Raw genomic sequence first — 6,000 nt, forward strand, 5'->3', positions numbered from 1 at the left:
CAAAATGCATGCATTCCTCACGTCCCTTGAGTCGGAAAGTCCTTTCCAATGGGTGGATGGATCACCTCTGTTCTCCATGTTGTTGTTTCTGGATGCTTCATGATGGACACCTTGACTGGAATGAGATGGAGTCTCAGTATGTTTGGATTTGTGACTCCTTTATAGTCAGATATGTAGGTCATTTTGATGTCTTTTTGACTAGCATAGGGGTTACATTTCTTTGCTTTGCAGCGAGATTTCAGATTGATGTAATCCCATTTATCAATCCTTGCTCTATGTAGTGAGCCAGTAGAGTTCTAGTTAGGAAGTTATTGCATATATCATTCACCTGCTCTCTCCTGTACTGCATTCAAAGTTTCAAATTTCTTTCATCAAGGTCTGTGATCCACTTCGAACTAGTATTAGTATAGGGTGAGAGATAGGAATTCAATTTTTATCTTCTGCATATGCACATCCAGCTTTCCCAGTAGCATTTGTGGAAGACACCATTTCTTCAAACATATGTTTGGGGCTCCTTCATAAAAAATAAATCAGGCTTGGAACCTTGATAGGCCCAGGCACTGAAGTCTGTGCGACTCTTATATCTAATTAAGTACTTGGAAACAGAAACAGGCACTGCAGCTCAAGGGTGAGAGCCTTGAGCTGAAGAGCTCAGGAACAGTGCCAGGGCCAAACATAAAACAAATAAATATAGAAAGAAAAATATGGATGTGTGTGTGTGTATATATATATGTATACATATTCCTTGCCTCTTCCAATTTCATTGGGGCTGTTTTTTGTCTCACTGCTATGCTGTCTATATTACTGTGGGTCTGTAGGAAATTTGACGTTTGGGACTGAGTTAGTTCTAGCACTGGTCTTTTGTGCTATTATATAAATTTTTAGACCATTTTTTATTTCTCTGGGAAAACTGACATCAGGACTTTGTTGGGTATTAGGTTGAATTTCTATTGGCATTATGGCCATTTTTACAATGTTAATTCTGCCTCTCACACACATGGAAGTCTTTCTATCTTCTGGTGTCTTTATCAGTTTTTTTTTCTCCAAGATTTTATAGTTTCCAATGCAGATGTTCTTTGGGACCTTGGTTATGCTTATTCCTGGGTATATTTTTCTATTTGTTAATTCCTCTCATATCTTGCTAGTTGTTGGGAACTTCTGGGCTGCAGGTGGTTTACCAGCTCTAGGAGTAACATAATGCAGGGGACGTCATTTTCCCTTGGTGTGCAAGGAACATGGTTTTCTTTAAAAGATGTACAATTCACCCTGTCGTGGTTTGAATAAATTAAGAAAACCCAAATACACATTTCCTGCTCAGGGAGTGGCACATGCCTGTAACCCCTTTATTTAGTGGCTGAGGTAGGAGGATCCACCACAACAGGCCAGATAGGGCCTCATGATAGATTTAGGGAGGTATACTGACATTTCCCTGCTGTGAAGGAAGAGCTTGTAGAAGAGGAATGAAGTTGTGCTTCTTGTGCACTCTAGATGGGAGGATACCAGCAATGTGATCTCTCTCTCACGGCCTTACTGCTCTACTGCTCCTTCCTTCCCTTACATCTACTCACTTGGGATCTTTCTGTGATGGCCATACTCTTTTTCCATTAATGTTTTGATGGAGTAAGTGGATTATGTCAGTTCTACAGGGAATCTATTAGCAACCCACGTGCCACTCAAGATCTCCTTGGCAGACTGTGTGAGTTCCATGTGGCAGGTGACCAATTCACTCCAAGACTGGTCAGCTGAACCTCTCCTGAAACTACCTGTGCCGATTATTTTAACTATGTTATTTAAATATCCTATTGAAGGATAGTTTGATTCACAGAAAGAGTTTTCAATGTGCCTCTTCTGCTTCCCACATGCTGGCTGATTTTCTCTGCCAGGGCTGCCATTCCTGTTTCTGCCTCTTATTCCTACGCTCTGTATTTTTCCCTCTGTTTCTGCCTTCTAATGCATCTCTCCTGTTTTCTACTTTTCTATCCCCTTCAGTCGAGACAACTCCTGGAAATAATAACAAGCTTAACTTCTTCCTCTGTTCCTTTCTTTTCGTTTTCAAGTTGGGAGTTTGGATTCAGCGGTTGTAAATCAGGTTAACTAGAGGCCAGAATCCAGAAACCAGCTCCCTTTCCCAGACATTCTCTGAAAGACTCATGAGTTCTATCTCATCCTAGTAACTCTCATGACCACTCATCCCTGTGGGGAACTAGTGGCCAGTTTGTCCTTCTAAGGGGTAGACAATTCTGAGCTAAGTCTAACCGAAATGAGACACTTGCAAAAATGCAATCCCATGTGTTCTTAGCCTGATCTTTTCACAACTCCTACTTAAGGCTCCATGCTATGGACAACTCTTCTTCCAAGAGGCATTATCCCTCATTTCTCTAGTCTATCCCACTACCATTGCTTTAGGAACCACACGTGTACTCCCACAACCCTGGGAAACTAAAAAAAAATTAAGTGAACTACCTGCCATTTCACATAATGGCATACTTTATTTAAAAACCTTGCACTTTTGCTTTCTGTGTGTTTTCATGTCTTCATTGAATGGTTTTCTGTGTGTGATGATAAGAACCCAGGGTCTTCTCTTATTCAACAACTCAACCTTGAAACCATTGATCCTGAGCACCAGGGGCTTCCTAGACAGGTCATCTGTGACTTGAAACATTTTCATAGGCAGGCTAGAGATTCCTGATATACTTTATGAAATACCTAGACAGTTGTAGTCTGATGCCCATTGGGTGTATTGTTCTGGTCCTTCTGAATGGGTCCAGGACATTAAGACTTGAGGGCCAAATGCCTTCCACTGCCAGGCACAGCCATCAGAGCTCCTACTCTGTGGTAGGAATAGAGGAGGCAGCAGCTTGGTGTCTCACACAGGGTCCCAATAGCACAGCAATAATATAGAGAGGCCATAGGTAAGTCATGGGTCTGAAGAGTGTTGAGCAGAGACAAATGGTTCTAGAAAATCTTACCAGATGAGGCCCAGGAGACTTTCATCCCAACAGTGAGAGATAGCAATAGAAACTTGGCCACTCATGGACTGGGACAACTCTCCTTCTAAGCCTGGAAAAGGTTTTGGATAGGGAGAGTCCAAACTCCTGAGCAGAATGAGGAAAGGGATTCCATTAGCAAGAACAGGTTCTCCTGAAGAATAAAACATAGGCAACCCTGTGTTAGCTGGACGTTGTGGTTTGCAAATCATCTGTGCAACCACGCTGGTTGGGCTATGAGAGTGAACAGGATGACATAGCACAGATAGCTTCTGCCTTTTTTTGGAGCAGTCGCAATGTATGTGCTCATGGAGCCTTGTGGGCAAAATTATTTATTTAATAACCACTCATAGGTAATTTTTAGTTTTCTGAGAATTATTAGAAATAGTGTGAACTACAGGAATCTGTTTTATTTGAGCATGAGTTCAAGCAAGGGTGGATTCACAGACTAAGATATCCTAGCATATGTTTCAGGCCAGGCTATCATGTGATTATCCTGCTGGGATACAGAGGATCCCATGTAAGGCCGTCTCTAGGACTCTGGGAGCTGAGTACAGACAGAAGCCTATGAAACCAGAATGCTGTGCTTGAGAGATCCACAACTCCCTATCTTGGACTCAATAGCCCAGTAATGCAGGCTGTGCAGGAGAGAACCAGCCCTCCGGTGTGAAGGCTTTCTCTCTCAGTAGAGAAGACCAGTGCTCTTCACTCTGATACTCTTAGCCTCTTCCCCTGGCCCAAGTGACACTTGGTTCCAGAAGGCTTCTTTGCTGTCCACTTCAATTTCTGTCCATCCCAATAGTGAACTTTCAGAAATTCTTAGAATGCAGAACAGTATAGACCCTTCAGTCAGAGACCCAGACCTGAAGCATTCTGGCTCCTAAAGGTTGGAACAACCATTTCTGGTGTCACATGGTGCCTAACCTGGTGACCAAAGCTCTGGTGGACATGAGCTAGGGGTCAACCAGAAGCTTCCAGGCTCTCAGGCTTTGTGGGTTTGTGTGTCTTTTGTTGTGGCTGCTTCATGCTGAATGGAATATGAGATGCCTGTTATTGTCCATAGCTATATTTCATTCATGAGCAGTACCATCACTTGGTCTGAAAACTTACACAATCCCCTACAGTCCTTCTCCAATGTCTGCTAGCTCCTGAAGACCCCAACCCACTCCAGGTGAATATTTGAGAAAAGTGCAATGTTTTGCAGACTTCTGGAAAGGGCAGATGATCACTGTTTAATGGCCTATTGAAAGCAAGGCCAAGCCTTCTCCCATGTCTGCCAACAGAACAGGGACAAGTTATCAGCAATTTACCACTTTCCTAATTAAGGAAAACAGAAGTCTCTGCTTTCTGTGGAAAAAAAGGAAAAAGGTGTAAAAAAAGAAACAAGAGTTATGCTGCCTCAGGGTTCCCATTATTTGGCATTTTTGTTCTCAGCATACTCTGCTATTTTTAACATTCCAGAAATCTTTGAGCACATCCACCTGTGGTGCTAATGATTTTCTCCAGGAACATTAGATGGGAAACTTGAGGTTTCAAATGGAATCAAACCTTCTTGGGCTATCCATCGCTAAAGTAAAAGCTGTCAAAGGCTTCATGTTTTCTGATTTTACACACAACCTTCATAAGGATACAGAGGGCAGATAACTGAGATTCAAGGTGGTTTCCACTTGTTTAAGGTCTCTTAGATAATAATTGTGCCTGCATATCCTGAACATATCTCTGCCATTTGATTTTAGGTAACTTTGAAGAACTTATCCAAACCAAGAGCCTCCTGTCCACCTGTGCAGTTGGGATCTCCTTTGTGGGCTGTTGCAACAGTTCCAAGGATAATGTTGGTGGAGACTCTGATGCAGCATCAAAGGGGCACGTGTTGAAAAGGTGTGTGTTACTATTGGTGAGGGTGTTCTTTCATAGGAAACCTGGTCTCTTCAGCTGCAAAGCTATAACTTCTCCGCCCCAGTCCTTTGGAGCCTAGACATAAAGCTTCCACACCTGACTGCCATGCAGGAGTGTTCCCTTACCTATTTGATTTGAGGCCTTCATTGATGGGGAGATCCTTCTTTAATTTCAGCTGGGCTGTGCACAGATGGACTATGTCTGATGAACAGATCTTCTGCGGTACCTTCCCTGGTGGCTCATATTAAGCATTTACTCCTTTCTGAATTTGTCCCAATAACTTCAAAACAGAATGAATATGTGTGTCTGTGTTCATATGCCAGGCTATCACAAAGCAACTGAGGGTAAACTGAGAGTGACAGGACACTGTTTCTCACAGCCACGTATTGTGTATGCTGTGAAATCATTTTTCAGTTCCCTGGACCCAATCCAAGAAGAACCCAGAGCATACACAGGATGCAACTCCATCTGGCAGGGAAGATCCTCAAATCTATGATCGTAAGAGACATCTGTGTGTCGAGAGGGGACTTGAGGAAGGGCTGATGTGCCACTGAGAAAAAGGGAAACAAGTGACTTCATGATACACACAAAGCAAATGGGCAGGGTATATCAGTACTGACAAGAGAAGACTGAGGTTATATATCCTGTGCAGCTCCTGTGGGCACACCTGGGACTGAGGTAAATTCAGAAGGAAGAAAAACTCACTTACTAACATAGAACTCTTTGGCAAACAGCAGGTGACACTGGTATGGTGGATCCTTGCACTTTCCTTTTGCCTACTTCTTCTGGATTTTCTTTTCTCTTTGTCCTTTAGAACCAGCAACATATAGTGGTCTGGGGGTAAGTAGGAAGAGGAAACAGTAACACAAGAGACCCAGACACTGTGACCAGGCAAAATGGAGGCCTGCTAGTCTCAGGTGCCTCAATAAGTAGGATTATGTGTGAGCCACACTTCCTGGCTAAGGCTACTTCTTGGTGTGGAGGCTCACATAGTCAGAGAGGATTCCAAAGGAACATCCCCAACCCTAGAGATTAGTCTGAGACCTCACATGTGACTACTGGTGTACTTTCATGCACACATCTCCCCTCTGATCACCATCTCAGCTCTGTGGACACT

The sequence above is a fragment of the Megascapheus bottae genome, chromosome Y (assembly GCF_031878675.1).
Source record: "Megascapheus bottae isolate mThoBot1 chromosome Y, mThoBot2.hap1, whole genome shotgun sequence".
NCBI classification, from domain to species: Eukaryota; Metazoa; Chordata; class Mammalia; order Rodentia; family Geomyidae; genus Megascapheus; species Megascapheus bottae.